Source organism: Sorex fumeus, unplaced genomic scaffold, assembly GCF_029834395.1.
Source record: "Sorex fumeus unplaced genomic scaffold, SorFum_2.1 ptg000007l, whole genome shotgun sequence".
Taxonomy (NCBI): Eukaryota; Metazoa; Chordata; class Mammalia; order Eulipotyphla; family Soricidae; genus Sorex; species Sorex fumeus.
Window position 1 is genome coordinate 19344137 of NW_026606064.1, and position 16379 is coordinate 19360515.

General features: G+C 45.5%; 1 protein-coding gene and 1 non-coding gene across 3 annotated transcripts in view; both read right to left on the bottom strand.

Annotated features, from left to right (window-relative positions):
* LDLRAD3 (low density lipoprotein receptor class A domain containing 3) overlaps positions 1 to 16379 on the bottom strand; it is a 283792-nt gene that overhangs the window by 151174 nt on the left and 116239 nt on the right. The window lies entirely within an intron of this gene.
* Positions 4905 to 5011, bottom strand: LOC130016961 (U6 spliceosomal RNA). The gene has a single exon (XR_008791295.1). It is a non-coding gene; the product is annotated as a U6 spliceosomal RNA (small nuclear RNA).

Genomic DNA, 16379 nt, shown 5'->3' on the forward strand with positions numbered 1-16379 from the left:
ACCATATGGGATGCCGGGGATAGAACCTGGGTCGGCCACATGCAAGGCAAATGCCGTACCCACTATACTATCACTCCAGCCCAAAATACACAATTCTTTCATAACTTTGTCACTATCATGACATCTTTTCATGTAAAAATCAACAAGAAGAACTATAGGTCTCTACCACCATCATCACTTTTAACAGCCTAAGGGTACGAGTTGCTGCCACCCCGTCCCTCCACGAGACCATTGCTGGTGGATATCTGACTTATTTTCCAACTAAGAACCAATCCAGACTCATCTTTTGACCACTCTGACGATACCTCTTTAAGCTAGGACCAAAGGTCAAAGGTTACACATACTTTCCATTCTGGCATCCTTTGATCATCCACGCCTCCTCCCTGAGGAACCAGCAGTACCGCCTTCAGTCGGCAGCAGGAAAGCCTCCTGCCCAGGAAGGACTGTTCGAGACCGGGCTGATTCTCCCCTGTGGGCAACGGATCTTCCTTCCCAGGCAGACAGGCAGGGAGCCCCCACTCCTCCCAGGAAGCCACCCCCCTCTTCTCTCCTCTGCATTAACCTCCAGGCAGCTCAGCTGACCCCTGCACCAGGTGGTGTGATTCTCCATCCAGTGCCTTCCCCCTGAAATTTACATCTGTGTGTTTCATTACTCTGCAGAACCGGAGACATTCACTCTGGTCAAGGAAGCCACAATTCTTCTTTTTAGCTGCTTAAATGGGCTGAGAGAGCAGGGCAGCAATCTTGCTGGAGCTGATTTTCGGGTGACTAATCTCTGGCCAATGCAGAAAGAGCCTCATCTTGCTGAACAGTGCCTTGAGTGGAGACACCCCCCCCCCCACTCCCACACACACATATACACCTCCACTACTGCTTCCGCTTCTACTGAGGGGCCTGAGAAAATGCACATCTAAGGACTGATGACCCACTGCCTAGTCTGACCAAGAATGACTCATCCTCTGAGCCTGTGTTTCACAAAGAACAGGTCAGGGCATCCAGGAGCAGAGAGGCCTGAGGGCTGGTTTTTGCAAAATGCAGATTCCTGGGCCCTTGGCCTTGGAAATCTTCCCTTTTTAACAAGCACAAAAAGGATTCCCAAGAAGATTAAAATATATGAAAATCATATAGGGGCAAAATCAAAATCTACCTAGGTCATATACCCAAAGAGCAAATCATAGGTGTAGGTGTACTTCCTGCTGTTGCTGCTTCAAGAATTATGGCTAAAAACAAAGGCCAGGGCCTTCTCTAAGCCACACATAGTCAGGCTAAGTCAAACACCCACATCCCAGACAGACCCCTCAAGGTGAGAAGGTCCACTAGGAAACCACAGGCTTCTTTGTGATGTTTGCCCATTTCCTTCCGGTTATTCCCTCTTCTCCCATCCTTTCCCTACCCGCATGATACACAGTAACTCCTTGACACAGAAAAACCCTGGGCTCCTTCTCAAGCCAGTTACTGTGTTACCAAAAAGGCCCATTTAAAGGTTTCAAACTCCTAACCAGCTCTGTGTATCTTTTAAAGGGTTTGCATATAATTTGCCTGTGAACAAAACAGGCCTGCAAGAGTCCAAAAATACTTGCGGCATGCCTCTTCTTGGCAAGTCAAAAATCATCCCTAAGCCCATTATTTTCTGTCAGGCACAGAGGCAGATGAGTGGGATTTGGTAGTATTTCTTAAAGGCCAGGAGAACTCAGGTAGGGATGTGAGCCTCCAATGCTGTTCCAGATAACTCCACTGGGGGAGCTAGAGGACCCCAAATCGCCACCTGAGGAGGAAGCTGCTGTCCAAATGGGCTTTCTGGCGGACACAAGGCAGACAAATGAAGAGGAAGCCAATGTCATGTTGAGACAGCCTTAGATCGGCTTCACTGAGTTATTCGTTCCACCCACATGAAGTCATGAGCTTGGCTGTGTTTTACACCCGCACAGGAGACACTTAGACCACGACTGAACATGTGTAAGTGGCAGGAGGATCGGCCAAAGGGAAGCATTGAAATACGAACTAGTTTCTCATTTTAGTGAAAGTACCTGTTTATCGTTTCTTTAGCAAAAGGAAGTTGCTTTCCTTCTCCCTAGGAACTGCGTTATGAACGAGCTGCAATTCGGCTTCAAGGAAAAGAGGCAAGCTAAAGTCTAAAGAGAAGGTATATTCTAAGTGCTAAAGTACAAATTAGAAAAAGAAATCAACTCATGAAAGACATGTCACTTGAACGGACGTGCTCACCCTGCGCCCCCCCCCACACCCGTCTGCCCCCTCCCCTCCCTGTGAATGTCCACATGAGGTCCTTCCTGGCTGCAAACTTGGCAGCAAAAAAAAAAAAAAAAAAAAAAAAAAGGTAATGGGCTTGAAATTGCAACTGCAGCCAGCTGATGGGTTCATTTTGTCAAGACCTGTGGTTCCTTTTAAAAATCAAAAATGACTTCATGGTTGGGGGTGAGAAAGTCAGAAAGAGCCGTTCACAAATAACAGACTTTTAAAAAGCAGTAAGCCCAGATTGTCTAAAGTCTTGGAGGGGGTAAAAAAAATGGGTCTTTCATTGGGTCCCAAAGCAGATGATAAACAGCCCAGAATACTTAAATCCAGGGCTGGCACAAAAGTCTCTGCAAATTCACTGCTGCTTTGAGCAAAAACAAACAAAAAAAAACCCTTTTGCTTGTTGGAGTAGTTCAACTCAGCAGGATGACCCCAGAGGACTCTGAGGCCCATTGATCAGCTATCACTAGGCATTATTTCTTCCTCAAATACCACGTGGGCTGTTTTTGAAAAATACAGGGAGTGGAGGAAGTAAGTCTACAAGCTACCTGGAATACGGAGAAAGAGAGAAGCCAGCTAGTTGAAACAGTTTTGCCAGCAGATTCTCTACTAAGAAAATATTTCTAAATATTCTGTCTTTTATTTTTGGAGGGGGGTTGTTTTTTGGGGACCAAACCTGGAGGTGCTAAGGGCTGCCTCTGCATTCAGGAATCACTCCTGGCAAGACTCAAGGAACATATTTTTGTCTTGCATAATCAGAACTGAAGGCTGAGGCGAGAAAGACTTGTGACACAGAGCATTAGACTCATTGCCACAGAATAACCGAGTCCTTGGAAAACTCACTGAACTTGGCCTCAGTGTTCAAAGAGGAACAAAGGCAGCACAGACCTTGTCAGCTTTGGAAAAGGAGTGAGATGTTTGGCACATGGAGAAAAGAGAATAATGCCTGACATCTAGTGGGGATTTGGTCAGTTTCTCTGCCCTGGTTCCTGCTCCAACCAGCTGCGCTTCCCCACCTAGGCAGCTGCTCCCAAGAAAATGGAGGCAGAAATCAATGGAATGCTGAGGCGGTGGAAGGCCTGACCCGTTCAGTTAGTTCTGATAATGTTGACTCACTGGCTTGCTTTATGCCACACTGGAGGCAGAACATGGAGACTGCAAAGCGAAGCAAACAGGACTTTCACAGGTGAGCAGCCCGTCTAGAAGAAACACCGGGCCCAAGATGATAAGAAAAAGGACCTCCGCACTGATGACTGCAGTGAGTCATGTTTAAAAACCTCTGTCGCCCTCCGTGTTACGGTGAAAAGAAGAGGTGACCTAACAGCCACCTGGAATGCAATGCTCGCCCCATGCCCTCACTGGTAAAATGATCTTGGGGTGGGTTGTAGCATCTCTCTGCTTCTATTTCCTCCTTGGGTAATGACAATGTTAATACACTCACCCCTGAGTCTTGGGCTGGAGTGATAGCACAGCGCTAGAGCATTTGCCTTGCACACGGCAACCTGAGCCGGGTTTGATTCCTCCACCCCTCTCTGAGAGCCCAGCAAGCTACCGAGAGTATCTCGCCCGCACGGCAAAGCCTGGCAAGCCACCCGTGATGTTTTTGATATGCCAAACATAGTAACAGAAGTCTCACAATGGAGACGTTAGTGGGACCACTCCAGCAAATTGACAAATAATGGGGTGACAGTGCAGTGCTACCCTGAGTTATATGGAGATGAGATGAGGCAAGATAAAAATGACTTTAAGCCAGAGAGGTAGTACAGGAGATAAGGATCTTGCTGCATGTGGCCAGCCCAACGTATTGTTACATAGCATAACTGTAACACAGTATTAGCTATTATTAGCACTTATAATTTTTTTTTTCAATTTCTGCCCAGCAGTGCCCATTCAATCATTATGTGACAGAGAGAGATGGGGTGGGGGTTACATAATGCAAAAGAAATCCAAAGTCTGACTGAAAACAGGCCTCTGAAGAGAAGCCCACTAATGGCATTGCAACATACTTTTCAATTGGAAGAATCAAAGTACCCAAGGATGAGGGAAGGGATAAAGAAGTGAGATACACACACAGTAGAATACTATACAGCCACAAAGAGATAAATACGCCCTATCACTTTATAAGATCTTAGACAGTTAAGGTGTCCAAACTGGGTTCAATCCCTCCAGCACCACATGGTCCCCTAAGCACCAAAGCCCGGTATGGCTCTGGAGAGCTCCCACACACCAGGGTGGCCTGAGTATCCCAGCACAGCAGGCCCCGAGCACCACCTCTCAGCCCTGTATACTGAACAATTAAGCCTGGCTGATCAAGATGGATCCACCAACGGTCTCCTGAACACCATTTGGGAAATCGCCCCTGCCACCACCAACAAAGCAAAACAAAACAAAACAAAACAAAACCCCTATTATTGGTTATAACATAAAAGTACCTTGGCAGTTAGAATCTACATGAAGTAACTCAGAGAAAGATAAACATCATAATTTTCCACAGATGTGGAAGAGGAAAGAAGTAAAACCAACTGACACAAAATAACTCTGAGGCTACAGAACAGAATGGCAGTGCCCAGCAGTGGGGGAGGGGAGTCAGGGGGAGGGGCAGCGGGCATCCAGGGATCAATTGTACAGTGGAGGGCAGACTACTGCTGGCGGAAAAAAATATTGACGCCACAAATTTGCGTGTCATCCTTGCGCAGGGGCCATGCTAATCTTCTCTGTATCGTTCCAATTTTAGTATATGTGCTGCCGAAGCGAGCACATGGGAATATATCCCAGAGAGGCAAAAATGTATAGTCGAAGTGACATCTGCACTTGTTTGTTCATTGCAGCACTCTTTACAATAGCCAGAAACTGGAAGAAACCTGAATGCCCAAGAACAGATGACTGGTTAAAGAAACTTTGGTACATCTACACAATGGAGTAATATGTAGCTCTTAGAAAAGATGAAGTCATGAAATTTACATACAAGTGGTACAATATGGAAAGTATCATGCTAAGCGAAATGAGTCAGAAAGAGAGGGATAGACATAGAAAGATTGCATTCATCTGGGGGATATAAAGTAACAAAGTATGAGATTAATACCCAAGAATAGCTGAGATCAGCACCAGGAGGATTACTCCATAACTTAGAAGCCAGCCGGGTATCCTAGAGGAAAGGGCTGTTCAGATAGAGAAGGGAGCACCAAATAAAGGATGTTTGGAGGATCCTCCCAGGAGGGGAGATGCATGTCGAAAGTAGACTATGGACTGAACATGTTTGCCACTCAATGCCTCTTTTGCAGACCACAACACCCCAAAGGAGAGAGAGAACACAGGGGATTGCCCTGCCACAGAGACAGGGGGGATGGGGGGATGGGGGTGGGAGGGATATTATCCATGGTGGTGGAAAATGGGCAGTGGTGGAGGGATGGGTATCTGATCATTGTATAATTGAAGCCAAAGCACAAAAAATTGTAAATCTACAACTTTAAAAAAAATAAAATAAAATAAAGGGAAAAAAAAAATATTGACGCCAATACTGCAGAGCCTGAAACCCCCACTAGGATGCTGTGAGCCAATACTGCTTCAAAACCCCTGGAAATAAAGTGCCTGGACACACTGTACCAGGGGCTGTGCTATTCCTGGTGATGAGGAAAACAAAGGTAGCAGATGAGAAGGAAGGAAGAAGGGTGTCCCCGACCCAGTGAAGGGAAGGGACAAAAGCTGCACACTGACAGGCTGTGCTCACAACAAGGCAAAGAGCTACATCTGGAACATGCCAGGGGAGGCCACAGACAGGCAGAACAAGCCTACACACCCATCCAAGGAGCCTGGGGACACAAGGGAGAGTGACATCTCACATTTACTCCTTGTGGACAAAAAAAAGAAATTAAAAAGTTTATGGACTCCCACAAATGATTAGACGTTACAAAGTTTGTTTTTTCTTTCTTTTTGAGTCACACCCGGCGATGCTCAGGGGTTACTCCTGGCTCATGCACTCAGGAATTACTCCTGGCGGTGCTCAGGGGACCATATGGGATGCTGGGAATGAACCTGGGTCAGCCGCATGTAAGGCAAATACCCTACCCACTGTGCTATTGCTCCAGCCCAAGAGGTTACATAGTTAAGGGAAGATCTTGCTCACTTTCCAGAAAGCCCTTTGGGGGAACTGAAGAGAACCAAGTCTATACAATTCTTCGGGTACCACAGCTACTAAGGGAATTCCAAATGCCTGTCACTACCCATTGAAATAATTTTAGTATTAAGAATGATGAGGCAGGGGAGGGCAAACAAGTTGGCAAGTTTGGGTTTTAGGGCATTATCTTAAAGCCTAAAATAATAGGGTTTTTTCCCCCAGTCTCTTTTTATTTTTGTAGCTTGATTCATAACAACTGTATCCATGTGTGTGAAGAAGGCTCTCTGTGTGCATATGTACTGAATAAAGGAGAATCTATAAAGCAACCAAGACATTCCCAACTGATTCTTCTACAGACAAATCTTGAGAGAAAACAAGCTCTGAAAAGATAATAAATAAATGTGGGCCAAAGAATATTGCCCCTGGGGGTCCTTCACTGGAGGGAGGAGACCTTCCCAGCTTCCCAGCCATGGGTCAGAGTCCCCAGGATTGAGAACAGATGTGGCAACAGACTCCGAACGGAATCCTTTTCATTAAAAAAAAAAAAGAGAGAGAGAGAGGCTTTCAATAAACTCCAGCCCTGTGAAAGGGGATATCCAAGAGACAACTCTTAAAACAAGAGGGAAAACAGTGAAAAGAAAAATAAATAAGAGAAAAGGGAAGGATGTGTAAGAATAAGAGAGAGTTTGCAAATCTGAATAAAAATAAAGGAGGAAAAGTCTTCCTCTGATCACTTTCCACCCTGCAGGGCAAGGAAGATTCCCTTAGACAAGGGTTTCACTTTCAGCCTTTACCCTCTCACACCTGTTGGGCCCCAGGCAAGGTAAGAAACTATTTTTCATAAAAACACCCAGTGCATGTTCATTCCTTTCTGACTTGTGAAAAAGACTTTATCTGATTAGCTTTCTGCAAGTTTCCTGTCAGGAGATGTCCCTGAAGACAAAATCGGCATAAACAGTCACACCGAGCGAGCTCAGATTTCTTCATCCTTAATTGTTACTACAAGGTCTGAAGTGAGCACCAGAGAAAAGATCAGCCCTGTGAGGATTCAAGGTGGAGATACCACAAAACAAGGAATGTTCATCAGAGACTTGGGGTCTAATCTGAGTTGGGTGGTACCACCCAGCTCAAGAGAGAGATAAAGGGACAGCAAGTAAGAGGGTTTCTGTCATAAAAAAAAAAAACCACCTGTGATTCTGGAACATAGTCCTTAATATACTGCAAATTCTGTTCCAGGAAAGATTTCTAAGAGAAGTGACATTTCAAATGCATGTGAAAGTAACACAGAAGGCTAAAAAATACTTCAAATCAGAGAACTGCAGTGACTACAATAATACCAGGCCAAAAAAAAAATTAAACAAAATGGAAGATACATTGCATACGGTCAAAAGAATAGTCAAAGCATCAGGAAGACATAATAATTAGAGGCACCTAAAAGTCTCAAAAGCAAATACTGACAAGACTGAAGGGAAAATAAGCACTCAAACAGTAATAGTTAGAAACTTCAATATCTCACTCTTAATAATTGAGAGAATGAGAGGCTGAAGATGTTGAAGGACACAGAAGACATGAATACCTCCACAAATCAACCAGATCCATCAAACCCCCATTGGACTCTCTACACAACAATAAGACACTTCTCTGTACACAGAAATACTCTTTCTGTACAACAGTCCAATTGTTAGGCCATGAAATAAAACTACACAAGCTTAAAAGAAATGAAATCATTCAATATACTTTACAGCTATAATGGCATAAACTGGAAATAACAGAAAGAAATTCAAAGAAATCACAACTATGTGGAAATACACTCCCAAACAGTCAACAATTCAAAGTAGAAATCACAAATACCAGAAAAAAAATCTGAGATAAGTGAAAGTAAAAATATAAGATATATTTTTGTTATATACAAAAATATACTAAATCTTATTGGATACAGCTAAAGCAGTACTAAGAAGGAAATTTATGACTACAAATTCGTTCTGCACTTAAAAAGAAACAAATCTCAAAAAAAAATCTCAAATCCACCAAACATCTCTTAGATCTAACATATACGTTTGATAAGGTTGTGAGATAAAAGATGAAAATATACCAAAACTATACATTAGCTATACACTAGCAATCAACAATCAAAAAAACTTTACGAAAGTAATTCCATTTATAATAACGTCAAAAAAGATGAAACGTAAAAATAAATTTAACAAAAGAAGCACAAGACTTGTAAGTTATAAGCTAAAATATATTAAAAGAAATTACTTATTAAAAGAAATTAAATAAGACCTAAATAAAAGAACGTAAAGGTAAAGGCCCTCCCATTGATCGTCGATTTGCTCGAGCGGGCCCAGTAATGTCTCCATTGGGGATTTTGTTGTTACTGTGTCTGGCATATCGAATACTCTCGGTAGCTTGCCGGGCTCTCCGAGAGGGGCGGAGGAATCGAACTCGGGTCGGCCATGTTGGCCGCTTGTAAGGCGAACGCCCTACCCGCTGTGCTATCGCTCCATGTTCATGGATCAGGAAGCCAACAGATCAGATAGCAATATTCTCCAAAATGACCTACAGATTCGATTTCTGTCAAAATCCCTTCTGGCTTCTTTGCAGAAATTGACAAAGTATTCCTAAAGAAAAACAAAAGTGCAAGGACTCAGAGAACTCAAAGCAGTATTAAAACTGAAGGATTTTTTAATTTCAATGTGCAGTGCTGAATATGATGAGGATTCGGGTGTGAAATGTCATGAAGGTGATCCCAGGGTTGCTTGACAATCTAAATAATGTGGCAGGAGAGATCGTATGGCAGGTAGGTTGCTTGCCTTACACCCTGCGGACCTCGGGTTCGATCTCTGGCACCCCATGTAGTTCCTTGAGCCTAAAGTGAACCCTGATCCAAAGCTTATGAGTATGCCCTGAACACTACCAGATGTCCCCTCTCCCCACAAAAAAAAAAAAAAACTCAAACGAAGGCAAACACATAACCTGAATATGCTAAAGGACCAAACACCAGAAGATTATCATCTCAACATCCTAACCCATTTTCTCATCCCGCCTGCTTTAAACTCAATGAAAAGTACTCATCCACCTCCCACTCTGTTAAAAAGGTATAAAAAAGAAATAGGTTTTTTGGCCTTTCTCTCGAATCCTGTTTAAGGAGACCCTTCCATAATCTGGGGGCCTCTCTGCCTTCCTTTATTTCCCCTTAAATAAAACCTTTTCTGAATTTGGCTTATGATCTCCTGTCCCTTGCTTTCAATTCAACTTCTTGAGGATCAGAACTGAGAGTCTGTCCTTGCTATAACACCAGAACTTCCATGGACACCAAGATCCAAGGATGTTCCACTCCCGGGGGGCGGGGGAGGGGGGGGAAGGCTTAGGGGCCAAAGTGATAGTACAAGAGGCAAGGAATTTGCCTCGGTACATGAATTTGCCCAGTACAAGGGCTTGCCTCACCTGTGGATAAATCCAATCTGATCCCCAATCCTGCAGTGGTCATCCAAGCATAGTCAGTATTTGTATATAACCTATACACACCCTCCCATCTACTCTAATTTATCTCAAGTACTTCAACATCCAGTCAATGTAAATGTTATGTAAATAACTTTTTTTGTTTTGTTTGTTTTCTGGCCCACACTCAGGCCACAAGAAGTGTTTAGCAGGATCTCGCCTGGCAGTGCTCAGGGATCACTCCTGACAATTGGGACCATACGTGGCACTAAGATGAAACCAGGGTCAGCTGCATGCACGAAAAGTGCCCTCATCCCCGTAGTATCTCCCTGGCCTCTTGTAAACAGTTCTTATCCTGTATTGTTTGGAGAATAATAATGAGGACAAAATTAAGCATTTGTACATGTTTAGTATGCACACAACCATCACCGGTCTAACTACATAGTAGTATTTTTAATTTTCAGTGATTAAATGTGAAACCTGTGGATGCAGAGAACTGCCGGTATGGCTCAGAGATTAAGCACCTGTCTTGCATGTGTGTGTGTGTATGGGTGGGGGGAGGGGGATGGGCAGGAGAAGAAGCTGAATACATCTGGGCAGACCCATGACACTGTTGAGTACCCTATAAAGAATAGAGAAAAGTTCCCCCCAATAATCGTCTGCTTCAAAATACTGACTGTTTCAAAGGTGAAGAACCCTATGTTAGGGAAAGGTCAATTTGGGGTTCCTGAATTCTTGCTTTTCTAATTTAACAAAATCTATTTATTGCACAGAACAAACGTCTAGGAATCAGACAGACATCATTCAAACCCTGGTTCTACTCCTTCAAAGAACTGTTTCTGTGGGCAAGTTCACTGACTGCTCTGGGCTTTACTCTCATATCTGTAAAACGGGAGGATGAAAGCCCCCTGACAAAATGGTTGGTATTCATAGAGATGCCATCAGGGTAGGAGAGACAGTACAGCAGAGACAGTACACTTGCTTTGCATACAGCTTACCTGGGTTCAATCCCCAACACACCATATGGTCCCTGAGGCCTGCAGAGTGATCCCTGAGTGCAGAGACAGGAGCAAGGCCTGAGCACCTGCTGGGTGTGGTCCAAACCCCATCCCCCAATCATAATAAATAGCACTGTCCTGCACTGTCCTCCCATTGTTTATCGATTTGCTCGAGAGAGTACCAGTAACATCTCACAACAAATTGTGAAACTTGTTGTTACTGTTTTTGGCAAATCAAATACATTATGGGGAGCTTGCCAGGTTTGCCGCGTGGGTGAGATACTCTGGGTAGCTTGCCGGGCACTCCAAGAGGGGTGGAGGAATCGAACCCGAGTTGGCCACATGCAAGGCAAACGCCTTACCTGCTGTGCTATCGCTCCAGCCCCATAATAAATAAGTAATAAAAAAAGAAAGAGAGGCTGCCTGGTCCCAATAAGTGTCTAGATTTTCTATAAGCACAATTATTAGCTTTCTGTTAAGGCCTCTACAGAGGTTTCCCAGCAGGAAACGGGTGACTGGGTCATCCTAAAATAGAACTATTCTCTCCAACAACAATTAGTATGTAAACTGGGACAATTTTATGAGCTAATAAGCAAGGGAGACATTAACAGCTGACATTCCTCACTACTCTATCACTCTCTAGCCAAAGCTGGGCTGGCCGAATACACTGCTACCATGGCAACAAAAAAAGTTTCTGGGAGCCGGTGAAATTTCCTTTTCAGCAGATGTTCTGCATGTGTCAGGCGGTGCTTTTAGTACCAGTTTTCTCTGCTGTGGCAGAGTCTCTCCCAGCCCTCCGTCTTACATCTCCGTGGTGCTCAACAACCATTCTCCGTGAAGGAAAGTCTCATGGAAGCAGGACAAGATGACAGTCTGTCATTTGTAGTGGATCTGTATGCGGAATGGAGCTCACAAGGACAAATCAGCCCACCCTCTTGCCTTCTGGCCAGCCCTCCCCTGAGGCGGGCATGAGCAGGAACTTCCCTCAGTCTCCCCATAATCGCAAAGTAAGGGCAAAGAAACAAAACACCCAAATACCGAACAGCAAGCACTGATAAAGTGCCCCGGGCTTTCCTCGATTCACATGCCAACCAACTGGGAGGCAGGAATGATTACAAGCCTGTACAGAAAACACGAGACCCAGAGATTAAGCAACTCGCCCCAGGGCACACTTTCCATATATATTTGATTTTGCTCCACCTCAATTCATCAATTCATTTTCGAGATGGCTTTAAGGAACTGGTGAAGAGTGGAGGGAAACCAGCTGTGATGGGCGAGAAAGCAAAAAGAAAAGACCACAGGAGTCAGCATGCATCCCATAAACTATTACTCCATCGCTAGCTTAGGGTTTCAACTTGGCCGTGAGTTTCCCAGTGGCCAAAACCACTAGGGAAACCTTATCCGGAAGGAGTGAGCATAGTGCAGAGATGGATCCAGGGCTCTAGAAACTAACCATTTATGGAAAAAGATGTTTTGGGTACTTTTCTTTCATAATCCAGAAGAGGTTGGCAGTTAGGGACAGGGACACACCCATTCTAAAACATCACAAGAAAGGTGTCCACACCTGAGCATGCCCAGAAAGGGCAGCTCGGAAGACACATCTGCTGTCCTGCAACTATTTCTTCATCACGGCTGTACTGATCAAGTGACCAAGAGGGCGGCAGGCTGCTTACCTACAAATCCTGCCCAGCCCCTGTCTAAGCTACCCGATCCCTGACAAGTGACATGACTTCTGGGAAAAGGTGAACTGGGCATTAAGACAAACGGTTCCGGTCTCACATTCTTAAGCATCAAAGCAGTTCTCAGGTGTCCTCGTGGCCATGTACTGTTGCTCTTCTCCTGCTCCGACTGACCATGGCTGATGGACGACTGCAGTGGACAGCAGCTGAGCAGCTCCCCAGCATGGGGCTCAAACACATATACCAGACAAGGGTACCGCCCGGGGTGCTCTGTGGGGCCAGAGGAAACAGGACCGTGAGGTGGATCAGGTATGTTTGGGACGTCAGAACGGAAGACTGGGGATAGCAGAAGTCACAGTCCCACAGGGATGTAAGGAGCAAGCAGCCACCTGGGCAGAGGGCAAAGGGTTAGCAGCTGTGGCAGACAGAAGAGCTCAAAAATACACATCAAGGACTGGAAAACCATTGGGATGGATAAAAAGGGCATGTGGGTAGTGTTGGAGCCAATGTCCAAGGGATGGGAGGGCAGAAGGAGCAGGGATTACGCTATGCCAAGAAGGGTCTGCACCTGATCCCAGGCAAGCATCACAGAGGGTGGGAAAGCAAAGAAGGCCTTGGGGCAATGGGGTGGGGAGCCATGAACAGACCAAGGACCCACTAAATGGATCCCCAACCTTGGCCTGATGACTAGGAGTTCCTAGGTACAGGGACTGCTCTGTGCACTGTAGGATATTCCACTAGATTCTGGCGCCTCAGAACCATGCCTGCAGTACCCCAATTTGTGATAAATACACAGGATGACACAGGGGCAAAGCACATCTGGTGAAGAGCCGCTCTTTGGTGGCAGAGCCCATGGGGCTCACTCTGGGGCTAGGGAGAGGGAGCAGGGGGCTCAAGAGCACTATGGAGGATGAGTCGTCAGTTCCTGCCGTGACTGGCTAGGGGGACCACAAACATTCAGAGCACATGCATATCCTGCCTGCCACTGCCATGCCATGAACAGCCACACACTTTCACTGTCAGTCATTCGTTCCTGCCACAGAGCGGCGGAGCCCACAGGAGTGTCAGCCACGTCTAATGCCAATGATGCCCATGGGATCTACAGGGCTCTTGTGCCAATAGGGACAAGTTCCAGCAAGACATGGGCACTGGAGCTCCTAGGCAGAGCAGGATGATAAAGAAGGGTCTCTCAGAAGGCCTGGGGGATCCTACTGAAGGTTCCGGCTCACACTCCAGAGCCCTCCACCAGCAATGGAAACCTCAGAACAGCAGCGTTGCCCACTCACCCCCAATCCTAAACTGGGGAGGGTCTCAGAAGTTTGCACGTGGCCTTGCCCTGTGACTGGGTAAGAGGCTGCATTTTGCCAGATGCCCATCCTTTCCAGTGCCTATGAAGTTTTTATGTGATCTGGAGGTCCTGTACCAAACAGAGGGAGAGTCTCAGAGGTGAGGGAGAATAACTGCCTCAGGTGCCATCAGTGCTGAGTGCCCTGAGACTGTCTGCCACAAGCATTTATAAGACACCAAAGGATTGTTGAAAGGAACCCCCCACAAGGGGATATGATGCTTCAAAGCCTAGCTGCACCCCAGAACTTCCCAACACACCTCATCACAGATCTCTTCTTTACACAGCTGGGACATGCAGTCACCTGCACAAAGCAGAGCAGAAAGGTCAACCTTTCTCTTGAGTGGACGTTAGTTCACTGGTCAGCCTTCAACCACTCAAGAGCCTGAAATTCTTCAAGTCTCAGCACCTTATCTTTAATATGTGAATATTAATAAAAAGCTCCAAAGTCTGGGGTTAGAGAGATAGTACCATGGGGAGGACACTTGCCTTACACTGAGGCCAACCAGGCTCAATCCCCAACATCCCATATGGTCCCCCGAGCACTGCCAGGAGTAATTCCTGAGTGCAGAGCCAGGAGTTATCCCTAAGCACTTCCTTGCACGGCCCCAAAACAAAAATAAAATAAAAGTTCCAAAGACTGATTCCAGAGCTTCATGAGACATTCACGCAGGGTTTCTGTTATTGCTCATAAATCAAAACCTACCTAACCCCAATCCTGCATGTGTGAGTCCAGGTGCTAAGAGAACATTTTGTGATTTTACAAAGAAAGATTTTTGTTTTACTTACTTGTGTTTGTTTTTTAGCCTACACTTAGTGGTGCTCAGGGCTGACTCCTGGCTCTGTGTCTAAGGATCATTCCTGGCAGGGCTTGAACATCTTCTACCATAGCACCATACGAGGTGCCAGAGAATGAATCGCTCTAGACCCCTATTTGACTTTTATTTGGGTTGGGGGATTTGGCCAAAGCAGGTGTTGCTCAGGGGCTGCCTCAAGAGTAACCCCAGACTATGCTATGAAGCCCATACGCAGTGCCAAAGATGGAATTAGGTGGGCTGCCTTACCTCCTGTGCTAAGCCTCAATCCCATCTATTTTAAATCACAAACACCCAGAGTTGGGGAAGACCAATTCACTTTGCAGATGAGAAAACTAACCCCAGAAGAGCTATGGTGTTTCCGGCAACAGTTGGTTCTTTGTAGCAATGCCTGCTATCCGGGAAGAACACTGGTTAGTGACATTTACAGCTCTGCTTTCCCGTGTCTACACAGGCAGCAGAGCTGTACAGGCTGAGCTGGGGAAAGACAGTGCATTGTCTGCCAAACTCTGGTGGCTGAGCTAAGCACAGTGAGAGTCCCTACAAGCCCAGAATCCATTGGGGGAAGCCACTGTAATGGCCAGGCACCCTTTGTTCCTAAACATGAAAGCGCCTCATTAGTCCCAGCCTTTTGTCTTTAAATCCAAGCAAAATATCAGGATATGATAACTGAGCTGATGATCTTAAGTATCTCTGCGAAGGCTTCAAAAGAGGAAAGGGCTCTTTCAGAGGTCACAGCCTCTGAAGTCCAAGGAAGAAAGAGAAACTAGAGGGATATTTTGCTCTCAGAAATAGGATTAATAAGGAGAAATTAGGAGCAGGGGATATATACAAAGGGATATGAGATCAGGCACTGAAAACAAGTCAGACTTTTGCAAGCCTGAGAAAAATCCTGTGTGTGTATGTGTGTGCGTGTGTGTGTGTGTGTGTGTTCCAATGCACAAGTGTCAGAGTGTCAGAGGCAGGACACTTCACACTTGCTTGTTCAGGATTTTCAACTAACTCCCTTGGGAGTTGGGGGTAGAACAGCTGAAAGCAGCGGTGTGAGAGAGATTTGCCCGTTGCCCCAAAGTCCCTGTAAAGAGTTATTGTTTTCATTGGTTCACTCAACAGATGTGCACTAAGCATCTTCCAGATGCCAGCAGCTGACGATCTTTGGTGTGGTAACAGTGAACAAGCTCTAATCAGGGCTTTTCTAGGCTACTCTGCAACCTCTCGAGTCATCTGGAAGATAGAAGCTATCCCCTTTACATGTACCTGCTTATACACAAGCCAAAGGTAGAGAACAGAGACAGGAACAGGAATGAGGGGCATCAGGCTGGAAGAGTAGAGAGGCTTCCAGAGAGGATCTGATTTTAGAATTAGATGTCTTCTTCATCAATCCATCCACTGAGCCATCCATCAAACCATCCATCCATTCGTTATCTGTCCAACCACCCATCCACTCACTGTTCATCCATTCACTACCCATTCATCCATTTATACATTAGTCATCCATCCATTATCCATTCATCCTTTATTTTTCTAGTATCCATCCGTCCATCCACCCATCCATCCATCCATCCATCCATCCATCCATCCATCCATGCATACATACATACATACATATATACATACATACATACACCTACCCATCCATCCATACATACATCCATCCATACATCCACCTACCCATCCATCTATCCAACCATCCTTATTCCTTTTAAGCAGCAGCCTCTACTAATGCTTCGCAATTCT